The 26,351-nt window shown below is 37.7% G+C and overlaps 1 long non-coding RNA gene across 2 annotated transcripts in view; it reads right to left on the minus strand.

The window, feature by feature from the left end:
• LOC123383486 overlaps positions 1-25,175 on the minus strand; it is a 64,434-nt gene extending 39,259 nt beyond the window's left edge. For both annotated transcript variants that reach the window (XR_006593236.1, XR_006593235.1), the window contains exon 1: positions 25,006-25,175. This is a non-coding gene — a long non-coding RNA (uncharacterized LOC123383486). The remainder of the gene's footprint in view (positions 1-25,005) is intronic.
• Between the last annotated feature and the right edge of the window lie 1,176 nt (positions 25,176-26,351).

The following is a 26,351-nucleotide window of genomic DNA, read 5'->3' on the forward strand; positions in this document are numbered from 1 at the left end:
ACTATGGAAGCCAGGTGCTTGCTCACATTACCCTCACTTTCTTCTATGGGGGAAATCAGGAGCTAAGACTACACTTGCCACTGACCTGTGGAGCCTCAGGGTAGGGCTCATTGGGGTCAAGTCTTATGGTCTTCATTGCATCTAATTTTTTTTCTCTAGTGCTATGCTAGAATTTCTGTGGTAGACTCCCTCTCATCCACGGAGGATTTTAAGAATTGGTGTTATTGTTTGGGGGGATAGTGGCGGGCAGGGGTAAAGACAATAGAAAACTCATTCTGCCATTTTGTCACTCTCCTGAAGTTATTTAAAGTAATGGTCAGAGAATATTCAGAAGTGGAATTAGAAGAACATGCTAACGAGGTAACTGGAGAAAATACAGACTGGAACCAAGAACCAACCAGACTAAGAACTGTAACTCAAACCAAACTATTACAGATGTGGAAACTCAAAGGAAAAACAAATCAATACAAGGAATACTGTGTCATGTAAAGGAATGGATGAAATGAATCTTTTAATCACAAGGAATTAAATAATAAAGTTTAAAAAATACAGAAATAGGAACTGACAATACGTAGCCAAGAATCAACACATGTCTAAGTTTCCCTTCCCCCCAAATAAAGCCAACAGAATTTTTACATGCATTATGGAAGAAAATTTTCCTCAAATATAAACAAAAAGTATGAAAATACACACCACATACACGGGGGGAAATTATCAACCAAAACTATCAACACAGACCTACATTTTCATACAACTTTAGTAGGACTAGAAGAAAAAATTTACAATCACACATAAGGGCAACATAATCAAATTGTTAATCAGGTTTTCCAATGGTAATATTTCTTGCCAGAAGGTAATGGAAATGCCTATGCATTATACTTTAGCAAAGAAAATTTTAGAGCCTCCTGGGTGGCTCAGCCAGTTAAGCACCCGACTCGTGATTTTGGCTCAGGTCATGATCCCAGAGTAATGGGATCCAAGCCTGTGTTGGACTCTGCACTAGGCAGGGAGCATGGTTAAGATTCTCTCTATACCCCTCCCCTGGTCATGGATATACAGAAAAAAAAAAAAAAAAGAAAGAAAAGAGGGAAAAAAGGGGGAAAAAAAAGAGAAAGAAAAAGACAAAGAAGAAAAAAAAAGGAAGGGAGAGAGAGGAAGAGAGAGGAAGACAAAGGCAGAGACAGACACAGAGATGGACACATAGAAAGAAAAAGAATTTTAGCTAATAATTTTATATCCAGCCAATAAATATTCAAGTGTTAAGGCCAATCTTTTGAACATGCAAGACCTCAGCAATTATTTTTACCATGAGACTTCATACCTAGTAACATTCCAGGGAATCAACTTTAGGCATCTCAATGACTAGAGACATAGGGAATTCAACAGTGACAATGAGAATTACCTATACCAAATACCACAGGTTAATTTTAAGGGTGACAATATACAAAAGCTTTGTGTTCTGAAAATACAGATGGTCTCAAGTAAGAAAAATGGACAGAGAATGGGAAGAGTACCCGCAAAGATGAATACATTTGCATTCTCTCGCTCTCTGCCCCTCCATGGCCTGAGCTATCTTTGAAAAAGATATAAACATTAAAAAAAATTACTTTAAAAAATACACTTGCAGATTGCCTTCTAAGCATTAAATAAAATAGGACTATTTCAACTCTGATAATAAGACAAAGGGAAGACATGAGGAAGAAGATATTAGCTAAAACTAATCTTACACTTAGGAATCATTAAATTATAGCCAAATAAGTAAGAGTCAGGGGTGGCTGGGTGGCTCAATTAAGCATCAGACTCTTGGTTTCAGCTCAGGTCAGCATCTCATGGTTCATGGGTTCCAGCCCTGTAATGATCCCACCATTGAGCCCTATTGGGCTCTGTGCTAACAGCATGGAGCCTGTTTGGGATTCTCTGTCTCCCTCTCTCTCTGATCCTCCCCTGCTCACTTTTGCACTTGCACATGCGCCCTCTATAAACGTTAAAAAAAAAAAAAAGAGGCAAATGATACTGTAAAAGCAATCATTACTGCAAAGATCCAAAATTTTCCCAAATTGCAAAAGATATGGCCGAGAGACAGAGACAGACACATCAACAAGTGTTACTGGGTTGAGTTCAACTTTTAAAAAATGATTTCATGTTAACAGAGCTAAATCAAATCAAACGCTCTATTGAAGAGATAAAAACTTCTAAGGATGGACATAAAAAGAAAGTGGATTTCAGGAGATTTGTTTTTTACATCAATTTTCACTTTCTCTTCAGAAATTTGACATTCTGTAAGAAAAAGTGTGGCTTGCTTAATTAAACATCTGACTCTTGATTTCGGCTGAGGTCATGATCTCACCGTCATGAGATCAAGCCCCGTGTCACTGGTCATGGAGCCTGCTCAAGTTTCTTTCCCTCTACCCCTTCTCTGCTTGCATACACACTTGCCTGCTCTCAATAAATAAATAATGAAATAAATAAATATATCCTGTCTTTTCTTTAAGGGGCACTTGGATGGCTCAGCCGTTGAACATCCAACTCTTGGTTTCAGCTCAGGTCATGATCCCAGGGCCGTGGGATCAAGTGTTTTGTCGGACTCCAAGCTGAGCATGGACCCCCAATTAAGATTCTCTCTCTCCCCCTGCCCATCCCTCACCCCCACATGTACTCTCTAAATTAAACAAAAATTTTGAAAAAAGAGTAAACCTAAGCCTTTGTTAGAAAATACATGAGGACAATGAAAAATGAACTGATCCATTCAACACTGTCAGTATATATTAAACAGGATTGTTTGAAGATTGTTTAAATTTCCAGTATTTAATTACTTTTAACGTGGACATATACAGTTCTTGAAATACATTCCTATCATTAGTGTATTCCAGATTCTCTCTCTTTTTAATGGCAATAGAAGTGGCTACATACTTTTTATTTTGATTCAAAAGCAGCCTGGGGCCAACCTTTCATTATCATCACAGCATTCATTTACACTCTCAACACTAGTAATTGTCAAACTGTCACTGCGACAGGGTTAAAAAGAGACAACTAGAAATTAGAAATATTACAGGAAGTAACACAATATTTAAGCAGCTTAAAAACAGCCTTTGAAAATGAATTTGCTTGTCTGGTATGGTTTTAACAAACTGCCAACACATCACTAAAACTCAAGTATTGTTGAGAAACATTAGTTAATGTTTCTTTCATAATTGTAATGTCTTAACAATGCCATCTATCCTCCAAATTCCATCAGAACACTTTGAGGAGGTTTATGAATAAGAACCTATTCGCATCAACCTATTTTTAATAATACCATTTCTTCAAATCTCCTATTAACCACAATGTTTCATTTGTATTATAATAATTTCCGAGTATCATGAAATTTGACATGCCTGAAATGGTTTGTTTGAATTTATATCATATTAAAGTTTTTTGTCTTGTAAAGTTACTCAATGTTCTGATTTTCCTGTACTCTTAACTTTGTCTTCCTCTCGATTTAGACTTTTTCCCCTCTCATCTTCAGTCCTTATATATCGAATCAAAATGAGTCTGTTGAAAAATTTTCTGTGACTCACTAGTCCTTTTCAGCAGATGGCACTGTTACTTAGGCTAAACAACTTGTCAACAGGGCAAGGTTATTATTCTAAGATTTTTTTTCTATAACAATAGCATGTCTGTGTATTCAGTTAACATTGACTCATGCTAAGAAAAGGAAAATGAACTGAACAAATTCTCCATGAAATATGGTATACTAAAATCATGAAAGTGAAATATCACAACATACCCAAGTGAATGGGACCATTCTATTTCCATTTTTCTATTTTTATTTCTGTTAAAAACAAGGCTAATCCACTGCTAAAGGTAAAAATCAAACATGCTCTTTCACTTCTCCTGTTAGGATGATCAATAAAGTAGTCTCATAGAATTGATACAGTTCAATACTTTGCATTTATCTAATTTTCCTTAAATAGGTAACAAAGGCCAGGTTTCTACTGGAGTTGAGATTGGAAAGGGTTTCAGGGTTAAGAGTTCCAACACCAAGCCAATCACTTGTTAGCCAAGTGAAATTAGTCCTTTGTGGGTCTCCTCCGTTTTAGACATAAAATGGAAATGATAATACTGGAAATACAGGGTTGTAAGCTTAAGAGATAATGTACAAAATTACTGTTTACCCACTAGCTCAAATAAATATGAAGACAGAACACCTCAAGGAACAAGATCAAAAGGAATATTTTTTTCTAGCAACAGAAGTGACTTCTACACACAGTTCCATGTAAGCATTGCCACAGGACATCAAAGAACACCAACAGCAGCCTTACAGGTTTCACTTTTGTATCTGGTAAGCTGATTCCAGCTAAGCCAGAAGGTCACAGGACGTTTGGCATTTGCCAGGGGGAAGCTATTCATTACCATATAATCCAGTAGTCTATACATAGTGATCATCATGGAAAAATCTCAAGGACTTTGAAACATATTCTTAAAGCTTTGATTTTTTTAAACAGAATTATCTCGGTGTCTCTCTTGGCATCTCATTATCCAGCTCCCAACTACACAGGCTGTTCATTTTTGCTCCAGCTACCAAGAGACAGAACACAGCATGACATTCCAACTCACCATCCGCCACCACCTTGTCCCATCACAGTTCTTGGCAAATGAGAGCATGGTCTGATTACAGGGGAAGTTCCCCTAGGAAGTTCTCATAATGACCACATTAAGAACCAACTCTCTCTTTCAAAGGCCTACAAAATGTTTTTCAGATTCCTTAAAGATGACCAAGCTAACACCACAGTATAGCAAACAGCGAATATACCCTGGAATTGTAGGTATTCTCATAGCAAAGGGCCGAGTTGGGTTGGAAAGAAATGATTTCCCCAGGGAACAGGAAGTGCCGTCCTGTCTTGTGAGAAACATCTTTAAAAACACTTTCCCCTAGAAAGGACAGGATTTGGTAGTCCCTGAGCAGTGGATTTCAGAGACAAAACCTGTCAGCACAGCACTGAGGGGGGCCTATTAATTCCTTACATGTCTTATGGACTGCAGAAAAGGTGGATATAAAACAGATGAGAGGGTTCTGTGTGACACAAATAGAGAAGCTTGTACGACCCAGGAGTTTTGAAATCTTGGAAAGTAGACTGTGATCCACTTCTTTAGGAAAAGGACTCAAGCAGGTAGGTTTTAAAAATTATCCTTGGTGTGGGGCATCTGATGGCTCAATTGGTTGAGCATCCAACTTGATTTCTGCTCAGGTCATGACCTCGAGATCATGGGATGGAGCCCCACATCAGGCTTGGAGTCTGCCTAAGATTCTCTCTCTCTCTCCCTATGGCCTCCTCCCTCTCGTGTGTATGCTTGCTCTAAATTAAAAAAAAAAAAAAACAACAATCCTTGGGGTGTCTGGTTGGCTTAGTAAGGAGAGCACAGGACTCTTAATCTTAAAATCATGAGTTTGAGCCCCACAATGGGGATAGAGATTACTTGAAAAAAATAAATGAAAATGATCCTTAGGTTATTCTGACAAACTTTAACTGGAAACTTACAATAAAATACAGAAATGTAAAGCCAAGCTGTAAATATGGCTGCCATCAACTAGGTTCAGTAAGCACAAAGTCAGACATTTTGCTGCTTAGGGATAAACATAGGTGTAAACTGTGTAGATCAATCACGAAAATTCCTTTTGTATTAATTCATAGCCATCTGTATTAAGAGCAACTCTTCTGGGATGCCTGGGTCACTCAGTTGGTTAAGCATCTGACTTCAGCTCAGGTCATGATCTCACTTTTCATAGGTTTGAATCCCACATGGGGCTCTGTGGTGACAGTTCAGAGCCTGGAGCCTGCTTCGGATTCTGTGCCTCCCTATATAAAACTTAAGTAACTATAGTGACTCATTCCATCAATGCACAAATAACAGTCCATGGTCTTTAGCTTTATTTTACCTGGCTCTCAGAGTTATCTTTGAACACTACTGCTCTTCTTCATATTTGAGTAGATGAAAAGGTGTTTCTAAAAAATGCAACCTAATTGTGCTTTTCTCTCCTGTTCTTTGATGCAATTGGATTTATTTTGTGGGTCAGCAGCTTTTGCTGTCTTATTACAAAAAGTTCACTACTACCCTACAAAATACCATCCCACCACAGTCTTGCCAGTGGCAGGTTTGGCTCCAACATATCAGAAGGCTTTCTACAAAAGGTCCAATACAACAATGGAATAAAAAAGTAATAAATTTGATCCCCACAAACTCCATGTCTTATGCTACCTTCAAACAAAGGGAACATATTATTGCTTTCAAATAGAACAATGAAACATATTCACCTTCTACGGAGTATAAAATTCAGTCCAAAGCAGGAATTCTAAAAGGGTGTTCCACAGACCCTTGGCAATCCTTGAAACACATGCAGGGGTCTGTAAGCAAAACTATTTTCATACTAATCTGATGTCATTTGCCTTTTTCATGCTCACTCTCTCCCAAGTATTACACTTGAGTTATCCAATAGTTCTAGGACACAGGATATTTCAACAGATAGAGAAATATGGCAAAGCAACTGCATTGTACTAAGCCAAGAAGCAGTTGAAGATGGCAACCTAAGAAAACCCTCAACTTACTTCTTCCCATGGACACATCCAATTCTGTACCTACATACAGTACATACATACAGTCTGAAAAAGACATGAAAAATGAGTTAGCAGTTCGTTCACATCCACAACCACGAACAACAAAGGCCAAATCCAAGTGAGTAGGAGAGGCTAACAACCCATCTCACCATAAACCCCACCCTAACTTGGAGCCCACAGCTCAGGTCTCATTAACCTACAGTTTCCTCTGAAGGAGACTAGTATTCCTACTGCTCCTCCAACACCCAAACTTTTATGACTTGTGCCTCAAAGAGGAGACCCCAAAATACATGGCTTTAAAACCAATTAGAACTCAGTGTTGAAAAAGTGCCTGGTCTTTATACGCAAGAGAGGTCATTCCTAATCTTCAAGTGTCACCCAAGCAACGGGGACCTAATGGGATATTCTCCCGGATGCAATCTGGTCTGATGCCATTTCACGCTGTCCCTCTGCCAAAGCCTGCTAGGATTTTTTTTCCCCATATATTTTTTTGTTTTTCCTGAAAACAATTTGAGCTATTTAAAATATTTGCAGAAGTGTAACATTGCCCTATTTTTTTTTTACAATAGAAAATAAGGTCTTTACAACCAAATTATGTTAGTTATATCTAATGCAATCCATTTATTGTTCATACAGGTTTCATATTCTTTTCAGTGTTAATTCTAATATGGTAACCATCAACAGATTGAATCCACAAACATTTTTGGGATCCTCCATCATTTTTAACAGTTTAAATGGTTTCCCTGAAAGCAAAGACTTGGAGGACTGCTGACATGAAGACCTGACTATTTCTATCTGTTCCTTATTCATCTCAGTAACTATGACCTAACAAATGATTCAACAGTTGAAGGATATAGAGCTTCTTTTACATGTTTTTTTACATTTATTTTTCAGAGACAGGGAGAGACAGCATGAGGAGATGAGGGGCAGAGAAAGAGGGAGACAAAGAATCAGAACCAGGCTCCACGATCTGAGGTGTCAGCACAGAGCCCGACCCAGGCTTTGAACCCACACACTGAGATCATGACCTGAGCTCAAGTCAGACGCTTAACCGACTGAGCCACCCAGGCGCCCCGATTTTGATCTTCTTTTGAAGAAAATATATAATTCCATTGTTTTCAGAATGTGCCTTGGAAAATGCGATCCTAAACAAAGTAGAAAGTTCAATTGGCGGGAACACTTGTGGTAACTTGCAACGATGGATCAAATAACACCAAGACAACACCATAAGAAACATTTTCTGCCAGAATAAAAGTTTACTTATTACCCTTAAACAGTTCTTCTAGTGCTTTATTATTTAAAATTTTTTAAAAACGTAATTTTTTTAACCTTTGAGATTAATGTCACTGCTTTAAAAAATATGTAATTAAAAAATAATCTCAACTCAACAGTATTTTCCCTCCATGTGTTTCTCACTTTAGGATTATGAGAAACCACCAAATGCCAAGTACAAAGCACCTAATTTTTTTTTAATTTTTTTTTAACATTTATTTATTTTTGAGACAGAGAGAGACAGAGCATGAACGGGGGAGGGTCAGAGAGAGGGAGACACAGAATCCGAAACAGGCTACAGGCTCCAAGCTGTCAGCACAGAGCCCGACGCGGGGCTCGAACTCACAGACCGTGAGATGGTGACCTGAGCCGAAGTCGGCCCCTCAACCGACTGAGCCACCCAGGCGCCCCAGCACCTCATTATTTCATTGGAAAAAATCAAAATAGCCCATCTTGTGTTCAAGAATTGTGGTATCTTTCTTTTAAAAGCAATTCTTGGGGAGAACTCCGATAGAAGCTAATTTTACCACCAAACTCTGGCAAGACATCTAAACCTTGTGCTGAAATTACTGGTTCAGGGTTGGACTACTTCTAAGAAGAAATCTGCCCATCAACGTAAATTGTGTGGTGGCTTGTCAATCCTTGTCCACAAGCAATTAGAGGAAAATGACCTACAGCATCTCCATTTGAACAGCGGGAATTTAAAGGCCTGTCTCCAAAGGTGAAAGGCTATTTTATTAAGGCATTGCTGACAGCAAACGGAGACCCTCTTGATGGGAGTTCAACCCATAAATAACATTGTCCTGGCAATAAACACTAGTAATTGTGCCTTGGAACTGAAAGGAATTAGGGCAGACATACTAAATATAAAGCAAAAAGCCTACATTACAGTAATTTGCTTTACATTGTTTTGTTTTTTCTCTTAGAACAAAAATTTTTAAGCCTCCCAGATCGTGTAAACTTTTGGCATGTGTAGGAGTTGGGGCACTTGAGGGTTATGATAAAATAAAGCTGACAGAAGTTGTTTGCTAAGTGAAAACTTTGCTTCTGTATTCTCAGTATCAAATACGAGCCTTAGTTGTTTAATTTTGTGGTAAAACAAAAACCATTTACTATTTTTAAAGTTTTTACGTGTACTGTTTATTAAGTACATTCATATTTGTGTGCACCAGTTACCACTACCTCCACAACTCTAGCTCACAAAATCCCAACTCTACTCCCTTTAACAGTTGTTCTCTAGGACTCCCAACTCCCAGCCCCTGGCAACCACTATTCTGCTAAGAGGTGTGTGTGTGTGTCCCCCCAATTCCACATGTAAATGAGCTTACACAGTATTTGTATTTCTAGGTCTGATTTCACTTGGCATAATACCCAAAAGGTCTAGCACACATCAACTTCCTCCTTATGGCTGAATATTCCATTGCGTGTGCATTTACACACACACCAACACACACAGACACACACACCAACCTGTATTCATTCACCTGTCTGTGGGTAACAGGTTATTGCCTTATCTTTGGTCATTGTCAAATATACTGCCATGACCATGGGGGCACAGATAGGTCTTGGAGACAGTAATTTGATTTCCTACAAATACATACCCAGAAGGGGATTTACTCTAACATATGGTAGTTCTATTTTTAATTTTTTGAGAACTTTAATACTGTTTTTGATAATGACTCTATCAATTCATATTCCTACCAACAGAATACAATGGTTCCCTTTTCTCCACATCCTTGCCAATTATCATCTCTTCTTTTTGATAATAGACTCCTAAGATGCATGAGAGGATTATCTCATTGTTCTAATGTGCATTCTCCCCTCCCCCTAATTAATCATATTAAACCTCTTTTCATATAGCTACTTGCCACTTGTAGGTCTTCTTTGGAAAAATTTCTTTTTAGGTCCTCTGTCCATTAATCTGGGTCGGTATTTCCTGCTACTGAGCCGATCCTATTTTTTTCCACCTAGTGTGATATAGTTGAACAATGAAGTTTCAAGATTCCCAAGACCTGTTTTCTTCAAACAAGTCATTATCATGAATACAAATAAATGCTTTTTCACTTTCTAGAGGGAGAAAAATAACAATGGAATGTATTACCTTGAAAGATGAACATTTAGTGAACTAGTATGTATAACCAGATAAAACCCATGCATATTATAGTAGCTCTCTGGGATTCAGATCTAAGTGTGTGGAGCAAAGAATATTCCAATTACCCATCATGGTAGTTTTTCGTTTTTTTATGTCCATCTGGTATATAGAAAAAAGAAAAAAAAAACGTGACTGAGAACAACTCAACTATGTAAACATACGATTATTGTGTCTGTTGGTAGTACAGAATAAAAAAAAAAAAACTATCAGGGGCTTAAGCAACCATGTCAAGAGTTCAAATCTCACCTCCTTTCCCCCCCTTGCTTTATGACCAAGTTACTCAAGTTTTGTGAACTTCAGGATCCTCATGGGACCAAATAGAGAAGAGGATCTTTACCTTAAAGCAGTAAATCTCAAGTGGGCAACTATTTCCTTGAAGGGATATTTGGCAATGCCTGAAGACACAACTGCAAGGATTGCTACTGGCATCTCATGATGGAGAACAGGGTTGTGGCTAAACATCCTATGTCGCACAGGGTATCTCCCCTTCAAAAACCAAGAATTATCTTGCCCCAAATGTCAAACGTTAAGAAACCCTGCCTGAGAGGACTACTTTAAGGCTCAAAATAGATTCCCTACATCAACACAACTACAAATCCCGTAGGACCTAATGAGTGCCCCAAGTGTTATTACATCCCTTGTTAAATTCACCCTGCCTTGAGTACAAATGTATTGCCTATACAGACAACTTCAATTTGGATGTGCTGATCCTATCCTATTAGCTGGATGTCCAATCCTTTCCCTGAGTTCTACTCAATTCCAGTGAAACCCCCAGAAGGCATTTGTGTTTTATGTAAATACCCTGTATCTCGTGTGTTAGTTCCAGGGATGTTTTTTCTTGTAGTCTACTGAAGCAGGGCAGGTTGGGTGCAGGGAAAATTCAAGGTGCTTTCTTCCATACGGAGAGTCCCAGCCTTCAACTTTGCCCAGTGTTTGTCCTATTACCTTCAAATACAGTACAACCTCATTGCAAAGCAAAGGCTCAGTCATTGCAAAAATAATCGTAAAGTCTAAAAATTAAGTTTTGGTAGATATTAGGTTTAAGATGCTGCATTCATTACTGGTGGTGGCAGTGAATGGTGCCATCTAAGAAAAAAGCAGTATATGGATCCTCTAAAATGTAGTGATTCTACTCTAAGGTTATCAAGTATGATGGCCTCCATTGAATTTTTATTTGTACAATCTAGATGGATAGATAAAAAGCCATTCTTTAACACTGAGCCGTTTACAATAGTCAAAAGCAATTAATTACATCATAAATACATGGCCACAAACTGCAATATAGTAGTTAAGAAAGCAAAACAAAACAAATACCAGAATGAAAGGTACCATTCACATAAATATAAAATAGTTGCTTATAAATAAGACGTTTTCTGGGAATATCGAATACAACCATCAAATTTAACAGAATACATGTTCAGGGGTTCCCGGCTAGCTCAGTCAGTAAAACATGTGACTCTTGACCTGAGTTTTGACTTCAAGCCCCACGTTTAATGTCAAGGTTACTTTAAAAATAAGTGAATACAATATTTTCTTAAAAAATACATGTTCAGTTGTAGAAAATGAACAGGAGTGAAATAAAAGGGAGAGAAAGAATCAAAGCAGTCAGTATGGAAGGATGAAGAAAGGGGTCTTATACAGACTCACACTGTATTATAAACCTCCAAGCGTAACAATTAAATTTCCATTTAAGGTCAAACAAAGTAAAATTCAAAATTCAAGTGATACAGGAAACCAATTCTGGGAGGGTGTTGGTAAAGAATTGCTTGAACCGTACCCTATAACATTTGACAGAATGAGACCAGTTAAAAATTGAGGGATAAGAAAATTGACAAGGATTAAAAAAATGATAGGCACATCAAAAAGATTATTTGAATTTCAAAGAATCAAGAGCTATCTGCGAGGGGAAAAACAAACAAACAAAATCAATAAAACCCTGAAATTACTTTCCCTCACGGCCTTATGATCAAATTGTGGATGCTAGAGCGGGATGGGGAAATCAACTCATGAGTTATTCAGGTTTATTCATGATTTGCTCTAATTTACTATTTTTAGATGTGAGGTGAATTTAAGTTCCTTTTAAGAACCAAGATTTTTGAAATAATATACTATTTTTTGCCTAGAGTTTAGTAAGATTTTTTGCAGATTTTTTCCCCACTTAGGATTATCCTATACTAATGAACACCTGTACTGCTTCCTACTTCCCTTCTTCCATTCTGCCACTTGTGTCTGCTGCCACCATCTCCTTAAGACCACCAATATGATTTTCCCCTTATCTGTAGTGGGAAAATGCTTTGCTTTGTGCGTCCAGATCTTTCAGTGAAGCAGCCCACAGTTAGCTATTTGAGCACCACAAATACCCATCTTTCAGACCTCGGGCATCTGATTCCTGGAATTCACAGCCATGCTGAGTAGGAGATGGGGTGGAAGCAGAAAGACCATACAGTAGTTCTCTGATGCAACTAATACATTTGGTCCATTGACCCTATCAGATTTCAGTGCTCTTCACCATTGTATGCGCCTATTTTGTTATTTACCTTATTTGCTGCCTGCTAAAAAAATAAATCTCAAAATCTTGACTCAAACTCTGCACTCACCAGACAAAATACTCACCTGAATTAAGTAAATCTTTCATCTAATGATGCTTGCTTTGGAGCAGGTGTAGGAGAGAAAAATAGGAAGAACTAACCCCACTTTAACTGTGTGACCCCAAATCCCAAGAGATCCCACAGAATGCCTGGTAAACTTACCTTACCTTTGGACAAATCACCTTCTCAGGCTTTCAGAGGATTATTTTATACCTTCTCCCCTCTCCCCCAATCATCGTTATGCTTTACACAGTCAGTGAGCCGACTTCTCATCCAAATACAACATGAGTGGGGAGAACCTCCCCCTATTCTGATTTCCATTACGAGATGTACTAACTTACTAAGATCCAGATGCCCATTTCCTGCCTTCCCTCTGGTTAAAATAGCTGACATGTCTCAGTTGCTCTCTGCCGGATCAACTCCTCCACTACACAGTCCATTCCAGTTCCTTGTGGCTCTTGAAGGCCTTCACCTGCCTCTCTTGCCTCATTTTTCAGTTTCAGGAATCACTTCCATCATCACAGAGACATGCTGTCATTTCTCCCTATCTTAAAAAAAAAAAAAAAAATCAACTGTTCTCAACCATTGATTTCCCCTTTCCTAGGATATTCTTTTCTCTAACATAAAAATCCTTGAATACGTTGATACTATCTTTATTGGTTTCAGACTATCTTCCCACCACTTCGAAGAAGTGACAAATACTTTACAAAGTTAATACAAAGTTAATATGGCAAATTTTACTTAAAAGTGAATTCCAGACCTCTACTAGCTTTGACAGCATAGCTTAAGTTGAAATGTCTCACTGAGAACAATTACCAAATCTCACACGTAAGAAAAATCTACTTGAAGAAATCAGAAACCGAACAGAACATCCAGGATGTGTCATCCCAGATTCAAGAGAAAAGAGAACATTGCTTTTTCCCTTGAGTTGTGTAAAGATTCCTAAGCAACACAAGAGTTAAAAGGACAACCTGCTGGGGCAGGGGCCCCTCTTGCTCAGTCAGTAGAACACATGACTCTGGATCTCAGGGCCCCATGATGAGTGTCAGAGATGACTGAAAAAAATAACATCTGAAAAAACAAAAACAAACCCAAAAAAGGGCAAGCTGGGTAGTGCCCAGGAGGTGTTACCGTCAAACTGCGCAGAGCTACATCAAGTTCGATACAGCTCAGGAGTTGAGCTAATGCCAAAAAGAATGGCTCTGATAATCACATTAGAATGTGTTTTGGGGTCTGTGAAGGACTGAGCAAAAAGGGCAACCCAGAAATAAATCAGCTCTCATTAATACTAAAACCAGCTTTGAATGGGTTCAATCCAAGGCAGAATAGATACAGGTCACCTTTGTCCTAAGGGTTGCCAGAAGGAAATGAAAATCCTCTTTGAAAAGGAAATTACTTAGATTCCTAAATTAACCCTAGAGTATTTCATATACAACGGATGGTAAACAAATTTATCACACATACCAGCACACAGGGCAAAAAATACATCATTAGCAAAGCATACAATACTATGCAATTTTTAATGGCAAAGGAAGGTGGAAAAAACTCTCAGAAGCCAATTACATGACTAAATCGACTAAATATTACATAACTAAAATACAGAAAGATAAAGACTATCTTTCTACACTTTCATGGAATTTTATCTAGGATGTATTTTTCACTTAAAAAAAGATAGCTTTACCTGTGCCAAGTATGGTTCTGGTTAACACAAAAATATGAAAACCTTCCTTAATAAGCGACAAGGATAAAAACTATTTAACGTGCTATACCCTGATTTTTGTATTTACTTTCGGCAGCGTGAATATATTTAATGTAATTATAAGTGGCAAGAGCCACACATAAATATCAAAACTATGCAAAATTAAACGGCCCCATTCTCTAGTGAGCTGATGCAATAAGCACAAGAACTATTTCAAGTTATTTTAAAAGCACAGTATGATGGTACATCACTAGTGACCTATGCTCTAAGAAAAAAGGATATGGGAAAAAAATATGAAACTGTTCTCAGTAATTAGTTGTTTTCTGCAATGTTGGTGTTGTGATTCCTAGACAGCTATCCGTGTATTTTGTAGAAAATAATCAAATTACCATTGGTAACCTCTTTTTTTTTTTTTTTTTGATGTGAGAGAAAAAGACATGAAAAATTTCTGAGGTTAAATCAAAACCTTCCTCTGCTGATAAATGTGAATTGAAATGCAGGGTATAAAATTCACGAAAAATGTCATAGCTCAGTTCACCAAAAAGTGATAGCAACAAAGACTAACCCAGTAAAAAATTTGCACTACCAGCCCCTAGACTGTGGTCTCTAAATACCATTTCCTATTAATAGGAATGGGAGTCCAAGGAAATGGCAGACTCCAGGGGTGATGTAAGAATAGCCTGGGTCATTTTGTCATACTAGAAAGCATGTATGATTTCAAAAATTGAGGGCATGGCAGAGAGCTTCAGAAGCCAACTTCAGTTTTCATCTGCTAGCCATCAATGTTGGCACAATTTAAGGAACAATAAAATAAAGACTGCACCAGATTGGAACATTTCAAGCGTGCTCACAGTCAAAAATTTAGGATGGCTTTTAAGAAAAATGAAGTTCATTGGTCATCTCTGAAGTATGCTAAGTAGCCAAGTCATTATTTCGAAACTGATAGAAATGCTTCTTTCATGCTTTCGTGCTTCTTTTACAAACTATTGCCCTATGCAACAAAATATTGATGAAAAGAATATTATCTATATAAATCTTGCACTAATGGTGGCAATTAAACACAGTTAAATTGCCTCAAGATGACTTACAGGACCTCAAAAGGCACTGCTTATAGATCTACAGTTTATTACAGGAATGAGCTACAATATGGCAAAATCATTAAAGTCAGTATATGCATCACAATTAAAAGCTGTCTCAAATAGAGTCAAAAGAAGCCAGGTTCTTTATCACCTATAAAGTAGGCTTGCAAAAAAGTAAAACCTGAACAGAGAAGACAAAGGAATTTAAGAAATGCTATCTGAATACAGTCAGCCAAATCCTGCAGAAAATAGCAAAAAAAAAAAATCTCATAAAATTGGAAAACAGAAAAAGGTAGAGTTATAAAGCAGAGAGCTTTCAGAACATTATCAACCAATTATAACTTGTAGATGTTATTTTGACTGATTCAAACAAATTACCGATTAATATTGTATATAAAAATGGGGTAAATTCAAAAACTGTATATAAAACTGTATTCAAAAACTGTAATAATTATTTCTAATGAAATAACATTAAAGACAAGTTTTTTAAAAATATACTAGAATGATATCCAAAACTTCATATGGGTGGTAGTAATATCAGTTCAGCTCCACTTCCTCTTCCTTGTAGTTCAATCAGATTTACATTGGCAAGGTCAACCAACTTTCATTACTTGTTCAACAGTATCTTCCATCATTTTCTTTTTCCATATACAGAGAGAAAAATTATGTAGACTCCTAAACTTGTGATGACATGGACATGACATTTTAAAAATTATAATGATCATTTTGTCTCATTTGAAAAAGTATAGTTAATATTTTACTTTTCTTCAATTTTTAAAGTGGCGAGAAAATACCTTTGCCTGAAGCAGAACATTTAGCATGGACTGAACTACCATTACTCTTAGAAAAACCTATACAACAAATTCTGCCCTCGTGCAAAATTAATCATTTTTATATGAAGGACATATTTCTTATAAAGAAAAAAGTAGGTTTGAGACGACATTGCAGACACACTGTGGGGATTTTTATGCATGCTGTGTTAAAAATATACTTTTAGTACAAGGAAATGTAAATTCATTATTTCTGGGTTCAATTTAACCACCTGACCTTCCTTAAGGCAAATCAAGAGCAACATGTTTAATGAGATAGTCACATTTATAATTTGCTTTTTGACAGAATGCTACCAAGGGCTTTAATTACAATTTCAAATTTTCACTTGCCTGTAATGTAAAAAAGATCTTAATCTGATGTCCAGATGGTTTTTTAACCTGTTACAGTTATCAAAAGGGGTTTCAATAATCCAGGTACCAGGCACCAAGCTTCACAACATCCCTTAAGATCTTAGCTCACTGGTGTGTACCACATGCATCATTCCTGGGACTGGTAGTATGATGGATTTTGCCTCTAAGCCTGGGGTGTATTATAGGGCATAGTTGGCTTTAACAAAGTTGGATTATCCAGATGAGGCTGATCTAAGGACAGGAGTCCTTTAAACCTAGGCCCAGAGGTCACACTGAGAGTAAATCAGAAATTTAAACCATGTGGGAACATTCTCCATTGCTGGCTTTCAAGACAGGGAGGTAGCTGCAGCCTAAGGACACGCAGACTCTAGGAACTCACAGGGGACAGAAGACAAGAGACATCCTCAGCCCATAGCCAGTGAAGCAGTACATTCTTTTGTCCAGGTCATTTAGGTATAATGGACAAAATTGTAGTATATTTAAGGTGTACAATGTGATGATTTCATATACATTCATTTTAAAATTACTATCAGTTAAGGGAAAACATGTATCACCTCCCATAGTTAACTGTTCCATTTTGTGCGCATGAATGATTAACCTCTATTCTTCTGGTGCCGGAGTCCAGCTCCAGCAGGTCCAGAGGTTCCCAGATTCTGGCAAATTTTAAGTATCCAACACAGTATCTTTAACTACAGTCACCAGGCTGTATATTAGATCCTCAAAACGTACGTACCTTGTAACTCAAAGTCTGCACCCTTTGACCCTTATCTCCCCATTGCCCCACCCCGTGACAACCACCAAAGGACTGTTTCTAGAAGTTAGGCTTTTTTGTTTTTTCTTTTAAATACTCCACATATAAGTGATACCATATGGTACTGGTCTTCCTACGTCCAGCTGTTTTCACTTAGCACTTGGCATACTGCCCTCAAGTTCATCCATGTTTCCACCAGTGACACAATGTTCCTTTTGTGGCTGAATATTCTATTGTATTTTTATATACAGGTATATGTATACACATCTATACATATACAACATGTAGGTTCTATACATACACAACATGTATGTGTATATGTATATACATATACATACATCCAAAACAAGTGTTTCCCGTCTAGCTCTATGGATTCATGTATCAATGGACACGAGTTGTTTCCGTGTCTCAGTTATTGTACATAAGGCTACAAAGAGCATGGGTGTGCAGCTTTCTCAGAGAAATCCAAGTGTTGCATCTTAGAGTTCTATTGCCAGTGTCTTGAGGAACCTGCATACTGTTTCCCCATAACGGCTCTGGCAGTTTGTATTGCCCAAAACAGAAGACCAGAGTTCTCTTTTCTCCACATCCTAACTTTTCTCACATCTTTTTTTTTTTTTAGAATAGCCATCCTAACAGGCTTAAGGTTTTTATCACGTTTTTATTTGATTTCTCTGATAATTGTTGAGTTGAGCATCTTTTCACAGTGTGTTGGCCATTTGCAGGTTTTCCTTGGAAAGATGTCCATCAAGGTTCTCTGCTCTTTTTTCTAATCAGTTTATTTGTTAGTGAGTTTTAAGACTTCTATTTTATTCATATGAATCCTTTAGTGGAAAACTGTTTGCCATTATGATCTCGTGTTTCATAAGCTGCCTTTTCATTTTGACTGTTTGCTGTGCAGAAGCTTTTCAGTTTCGTATAGTTAGATCCCCAAAACATCACTGCTAAGACCAAGCTTCCCTATGGTGTCTTCCAGGTGTTTTATTGTTTCAGGTCTAAATTCTACCAAACCGAAGGAGGTTAGAGGAGAACCCCAAACCCAAAAAGCAGTACTTTGTGGCCTTGTAATACCCTAAGCAGAGAAGCCAGCTGCACTGTGTCCAGCTTGTGACTTACAGAACTATGAGCTAGTAGGTGATTGTCATTTTAAACCACTACATTTCTACTAATTTGTCACACAAATTACGTAACAAGTTCATGCAATATTTGAATATAGGTAAAACAAATACAAAGGGGCACTCATTTTTCCTCAGGTAGAATTACTACCCGAGTAGTAAAATTACTCAGGTAGAAAAGGCACTGTGTCTTTAAAAACATTACCTATAATGTACTTATAATGTGTATTATCTATACATATATATTACATGTATACATATAATGGACATGATGAAATGTACTTGTTTTTCAACCTTAGAAACCTATTTTTCCATGCACAAAACCGTGAGGAGGAGTATTTAGCAAGGCAACAATTACATCAATTAGGATGTTAGCATCTTCGAAGGGCAGGTAAGTCCCTAGTGCATCACTACCGACTTAATTCGGTAACAATGTTAGCCATTGGCTTCCTGGGAATTCCAAAATTTAGCCTTCTTTACTTGAGGTCTCATTTTCCTTAGATATTTGTAGCTACTAGTAGGGATCAAAGGGTGACAATTTGAATTCATCTCCTGAGGCTCCAGGGCTATTCCTAGGAGTAATCTATTTCTTTGTTATTAGCTGCATTCTCCAAATGCCCAAGGGATAGGACAGGACTCTAGGAGATAAAATCCCTGGGGGCCTATCAAGTTTCAGCACAAAGGTAAAGTTTTGCCTAAGGAGTGCATCAAGAGAAACTGGAGAGGGTGAAATACTCTAAAAAGCTTTCCTGACAACCCATACAACTCAAGCATCATTTCTGCTAAGTGTACAGAACATACACAAGTGTTTTGTGAGAATATTAATTCATTTCAGTATGCATTTCATTGCTCAAGCATTGGCAATGAAGATGTTAAGAGGTTTATGGGGTACCAATGATTATTTTTAAGTGCAACTAATCTGGTCCAAGGATGATTGCATTTTAGACTCTTCTCAGCGGTCATACAGGGACATGACGTCCATTTTCTTCACAAGATAATAAAACTAAATTCCATTAGTGAAATTTTGCATATTTGAGGGTAATGAGATCTGAATTCATACATTCGTTTTTGCATGCTACCCTATCTTCCTCCACTTCTTCCGTCCACGTTTTTCTACCTGATTCTGGATTTAAATCAGAGTACATTTAGAACACATTCATAACCCGAAATACCTCTCCCTTCCCTGCTTCTTCCTGTACACCTAAGTCCTTGCACTGCTCACACCCTCATCCCTCCCTTTCTAGCTCTCACACCATATATACAATTCCCATTATACCGAACACTGTATTTACATGCCAGCGGGTGCCATTATACAGACCAACACCAGTTCAATTTTTATTTGATATTTTTATAATTGTTTGAATGCCAACAAATCTTGCATCCCAAGTCTTTTTTTTTTTTTGAAGTTTGTCTCCATCTCCATTTTCTGCTTTAGATTGGAGTCCATGGTTTAGTTTATGTTCCTTCAAACTCTTCAAGGCCAACGCATGTTACAATGTCCACTTGGCTGATTAAAAACATATTTTTATAATCATGATAAAACTAACTAGTGACCTGAGAAGAGGATAAGGAAAATCTTATTTGGCCTTTAAGCCCATCTCTGAAGCCTCTTGGCATTACAGCCTTTAGCAAATGAACCCAAAATCTCCGTTTCCTAATCTATAACTTTTTTACCTTAGAGGCCTTTGGGTGGAATTAATAATGTGTGAATCACTAGGAGATCCACAGATGAAAAGCCCTCTCTAAATGCTAAGGATTGGTTTAATTATACCATAGGGGACATTTGGGTTTATATTGTAAAGCATGCATATTTATAGCTCTTTTATTTTAATGCTGGTTATTTTAGCTGAAGAAGCTATTTTTACTTCTGAGGATGCTTGGTATTTTCTTGTTAATAACTTTAAGATATAAATAGTATACTATACCCGCTAAAACCAAAGGTCAAACATGCTTCACACAAAAAAGGAATTTATATATTATCAATCCTTTTAATCACAGAACATAGGTCTTTAGTGTCTTACAGCTAATTTAACCCAAGAATGGAGAAATTCATTTTAGTAAAAAGCATAGTATTTAGTAAAAATACCCTGTTAGGTATAGCCTTACATGGTCAAGATAAAATTGTGTTGAATTTATTGTTTTCTCCTATTTTTTTTTTTCAATCCCATTTTATACTCTTTCTAAAAAATCAAAGAAAAATTGTTTCAACCATCTGTTTTCCATCTAAACCCCATGGAACAATATACCCTTATATGGAAGCCGACAGTACAGTCCCATTCCTATAGGACCTCAATCTACAAGGGCAGACCAAAAATAAACATATCCTTTCAATACAACTAGCTCTAAAATAGTCACTTGGAAACAAGGCTGTGAGGTGTCAGAAGTGATCAACTTCTTTCTTTTGCCATCTACAAAGACTTGAAAGAGGAAATGATTTTTGACTAGGTAGTTGAATGATTCCTTATTTAAGCAAAATAGGCCTTACAGAACAGAATTTCTGAAAAATAATCTTTCCCTGACTGTTTAAACAGAGAGGAAGATCATCCACTTAGTTGAATGAGGGATTTCAAACTATTAGCCCATCCCCAATATGCTTCCTTCTTTACACTTCAGAGGACTCTATAGTCTCACTTGTCAACTATACAGGAACGGATTTCCACACACCATGGGTGTTTTCTCTCCCTCCTATTAGAAAGCCAAGTCCGTAGCCATGATAGAGACCAAAATGCCAGTCATTCTGGTCCCAACCTCCCTTACTGATGGGTGTATTCTTGTAATTCAATTCTGACCAAAGGCCATGTGGGTAGGAGGAAGCAGGTGTCTCCTAACGCTATTTTCATCCTTGGTTAAGGGTCAGAACACGTGGGACGCCCTGGTGGCCCAGCTAGTTAAGCATCCGGATCTGAATCTTGATTTCAGTTCAGGTCATGATCTCATGGTTCATGTATTAGAGCCCTGCATCAGGCTTTGCGCTGACAGCAGGGAGCCTGCTTGGGGTTCTCTTCCTACTTCTCTCTGCCCCTTCCAGGCCCTCCCCAAAAAAACAAACATTAAAAAAAACAAAAAACAAAACAGTCAGAACACCTGAAACATGGTGTGTTAACCATACATCAATTAAAAAAAAAAAAAACGCATGAATGGTAATAAAAGAAAAAAAAACTTGTTCACTTGACCACGGGTGTATGCATATGTGTTACCTGTATTGTGTGAACATGCACATCTTAAGGATGAAAAGTCAGTTCTCCAGGTATAGAGGAAAATCATTTTGGTAACAGCCTGTGTACTTAAGAAATTACTCAGCAGCCCCACTGATTCTGGAGCTCCGTCTCTCCAGACTTTTTGGTAGGTAACTACTGTTCTTGATGTCAAAACTACACAAATAGATACAGCATTAAGAGAACCTCTGACAATTTACTGAATGATTTTAGTAATAAATGGTTTGATAGACATATTTTAGAGTATATACTTCATCACACAGTATCCAGAGGGGTGCCTGGCTTGGTCCACAAAGCATGCAACTCCTCATCTCAGGATCAAGAGTTTGAGCCCCACATTCAGGATAGAGATTACTTCCAAAAAAAAAAAAAAAATCAACCAAGAGCCAACATTCTAAAAGAACATTTTTAGTAAATGCATGTATCAATTTTAAGTAACACATCTGTCTTTCTTAGTCAATTTGACTTGTTCATGTACTGATGATGGCAACCAGAAAGGGTCCCATTATTGAAGGAGACTCACAGGACCAAAACAGCATGGTGTGTCTATTGATAGTTCACTGCAGGAAAAGCAGAGAATATAGAAATAATATTAAAGGCAGGCTATGCATAACAGCTATAGACTGCCTCACAGCAAGGGTCTCGAGACCAAATTTCAGCACCAATTACCCTCTGTCTTTAAGAGCCATGCTAAGACACAATTTCTCTTAGGAACCAGTGAGGTGTACGGGACACCTTGAAACCAGGGTGCCCCAAATGGAGTCTCAGCTTGGTCCTTTTATACACTTCTGTTAACTTAGACATATTCTTGCTATGTATTAGACATATTCTTGCTCCACGATCAGGGCCCTTTCAAAGTGCTAGGCAGGTGGGGCTGGCTGGGGAGGAGTATTTCCCTAAGCCAGGTGTCAATCATTAATCTCTAGGTCATCAGTAAGTGATGCTGATGAGTTGGTTTAAGCTTTCTGCTGGAACCCACGGTTACAAAACAACAGTATGAATATGTTTCACACTTGATGCACTGGTCAGTGTTGGGCAGGTACAGGTCTTACTCAAGCCAATTTCAAGCCAGGTACCTATCTGTCATCAAAAATAGATTTCGCAGTTTTCAATTTTCTCAAAACCCAATAGAACATTTTTTAAAAGCATTTTAAGTATGAAGAATTATATAAATAGAATTATACAAAAACCAAATTGTTTATTGCTTTTGTTTGGTATACTAGAGCTAGTTCTCAAACAGTCTTGGTATTTGGACCTGTTACACTCTTAAATATCATTGAAGACACCCAAAGGGCTTACTGGGGGGGGGGGGCAGGTTCATTAATATTTACACCATTAAATATCCAAGTAGGAAGGTTAAGGTCCTTTAAAATTAACTGACAAAAACTTAAGCATTAATACCATTGTTCTACATTACAAACCTATTAAATGTCTAGCTTTATAGAAAAGCCAAGTGAATCCTGATTCTTCCACACTCAATCTGTTACATGTTGCTTTAGAGGCCCAGGTATGAACAAAATTCGGCCTCCAATAGACAAGAATTTGGAAAAGGGAACAACATTTTAACAGCCTTTTAGGATAATTTTTGATGCTCTTCTGTAACGCTACACTCCAACTTCACACGTTAGTTTCATAAAAGTTGTAAGGTGGAATCTCCAACTCTTATCGATGGACTTTTTGTACTGTTAAAATGCATTGATAGATCTTTCACACGTGTAATTTTGTAACATCAAACTACTGTCATTGGAAGGAATCTTTTGGCTCACTGGCACTTTATTACCTATTATCAAAATTATACTCATTACTATCACCACCATTTTCACCAGACAAGCAATCCCCCAGAAGACATCAAGCTTACAAACCCACTTACAAGTTCCCCAAAATGCTAGGTTTTTGCCTCAAACTTCGCAAGTTTTTACTTGCAACAAATACTGTCAGGTATTTTCCGTGAAGTAGCAGGCTCATGTGAATCCTTTTGAGACCACGTCTTCCAAATACACAGATCTGAATAATCATTACTTGGCAGTCCGTTTGGTCAAATAAACAACTTAGTTGTTTCCAAAAAACATCTACTTCAGCTCACAACTCAAACTGCCCAAAGCCTTAAGACAATCATTTACTACAATAGGCAATCAAGATGTTGGAATAGTATGATTTTGCCCACTTGTACTAGGACATTAAGCAAAACCAGCAGTCTTAAAAAATACATAGTAGGTCACTGCCTGTCAAGTTGCTAGCTCTTTCATGCACTGTTGCTTTTGTAAATTCAGTGCAAATATTAACATGGTGAAAAAGAGAAATAATCTTATTTTTGAAAACTCAGACTATCTTAAACGATCTCACGGATACCCAAGATTAAGTGAACTGTATTTTGAGGACCATGGACCACCACCCATCCCACCCTAAAAAAGGTGACCATCAACTCTGAAAATACATATTCATATTCTGGGTCTGAAATTTTTCTAACTGCAATGTTGGGCAAATCAAAGAACCATTCTTAGTAATGCCCCCCCGCCCGGAGTTAATAGCTTGCGTTTATAGGGACAAAATGAGATAATGTAAAACAAACCTTTTTAGGTGAAGTAATATATGGTATGAAAAAACAATTTAGTTTTCACCGTCACCACTGGTTTTGTGTGAACATAAAAGCAGAGTATAAAATCCCTTTAACGTTTAGATACACCAGTGCTATGTGTTGGCAATACAATTTTATACAACATTTTGTATAAATGTTTGTATAAACAAAAGCTTTCCTCCTAAGTAATCAAGGTTCAAGCGATCACCCAACTGCATTTATTTTGGCTCTGTTGAGGCATTAGTAACTAACTCCTTTGGCAACCCTGTAACATGTGAAGTATCGGGAAAACGCAGACACGTCCACTACCAGAAATAAAACCTTAGTCTCAAAACATCACCACCGACATAGAACTAGTAACGTCACACACCGGACCATACGGTTGGAAGTGCAGGTCCTGGAACCAACACTTAAAGAATTTTTGAGACGTTTTCAAGGCAAAAAGGCGGTTCATTAAAGGACGTGAGCAGAAAGAGCTGCAGTGGGGTGGTAGGAAGCAGTTGATGATATACTTTGGAGTTAGGGGAGATCAAGACGAGCAAGTTTCCAGAAGGATTTTCATATGCTAAAGACAACGGACAGGATCCTGGAGACCTGACAAGACTCCAGCCCAGGTTGTTTTTTTCCCTCTAGCAAGACATTAACATTAAAACATTAGAGAGCTCCTGGAAGAATGTCACACTTTGCTGTGCCATAACTTTTGGTCGAGTAGCAGCAAATTACAAGGAAATTTAATTTCCTCTACATTTCTTTTGCCTTTGTTCTCCACATAAACAAGAGCCTACCTCGAGAAGAACGGTGGAGCTCCCTCCCTCTGGCTTTTCTTTCCCTTTCTGCCTGTGCCTGGCGCCTACTGCCCCCAACCTTGCAGCAAGCGTTTTGCCTGTTAATCGGCTCACTTCACTTGGTTTATCCTTGACGGAGAAACACCCAGGTCCTCAGGATCCTTCCTGAAAATAAGATGGCCGCCAGAAGGAGGCTTCTTATATTTTGGGCGCATAAGAATCACCTGGGGAAATATTTTTAACTATTACTCCCAAGGGCGCCATCCTCAGAGAACCTGACTCCTCTTGCAGGGGTTATGAATCTGTATTGGTCAAACATCCCAGGTGATAACTGCTGTTGCTACTTTCAGGATCACACTTTTGCTGGACGATTTTTTTCTTGCTCTCATAAAGACCACCTGAGAAACAGACTTCCGGGGTGTTATCATGCTAACCCTCATGGTCTCTTTTTTTTCCATCTCACCTAGATCACCTGGCTTGTAGGGCAGGGAAGCAGAGAAAATCAACATTCCAGATATTAAAAAAAAAAAACAAAAAACAAAAAACAGAAAACAACCCATGCCAAAACCAAAAAACAACAACAAATAAAAAAGGTAGATCTAAAAGTTGAAAAAAGAAGAAAAGCCAAAATAAACAATTCCTAAATGACACCGAATTGACAATTTAAATTTAGCCAGACATGAATTAAGGTAACGGTTGGTATTTAAAATAAACAGCTGATCATAGTTAATTTAATTTTCCCTTCTTATGGCTCATGGAGTTACCCAGTCAACTGGCACATAAAGGGAGTTTCTGCTAACTAGATTTTTTCCTCTTGCAATATTTGTTCTTTTCTATTTGTTTTATAGGTGGCATACTTTAGGGCTTGAATTTTCCTTTATTATCCTTTTTAATTTTCTGTTAGTAAAGTAATTAGAAATTTTTTAGTGATAAACCACTTGCAGAAATATGTTAGCGTAGAAGAAAAGTGAGGTTTCTAAGTATATTCATGGGCAATAATCAAAGATCTCTAAAACATCTGTCATGGGAAACTTGAGTGGATCCGTTCTTCAAACAGCCACTTAATTTAGAGTCAAGTCTTAGGAACCTTAGCTATGTATGTCCACAGAGTAGTATGTTAAATCATACTGAAGAAAAAAAAGGTTATTTTATGATTGTTTGTGAAAATGTAAAGAACAAACTGATTAGAAGAAACTTTCCAGTAGAAAAACTATTCCCAAGACCCAGCCCATCTTGCTAAGACTTTTTACGTGAGAATACAGCACAGTCACTACATCCCGTGAATGAGATGCAAAAATGCAAGGGAAGGTGATAAGAAAGGACACAAACAGCAGTTTATGCTTTAA

This window comes from Felis catus, chromosome X, assembly GCF_018350175.1.
Source record: "Felis catus isolate Fca126 chromosome X, F.catus_Fca126_mat1.0, whole genome shotgun sequence".
Lineage (NCBI taxonomy): Eukaryota > Metazoa > Chordata > Mammalia > Carnivora > Felidae > Felis > Felis catus.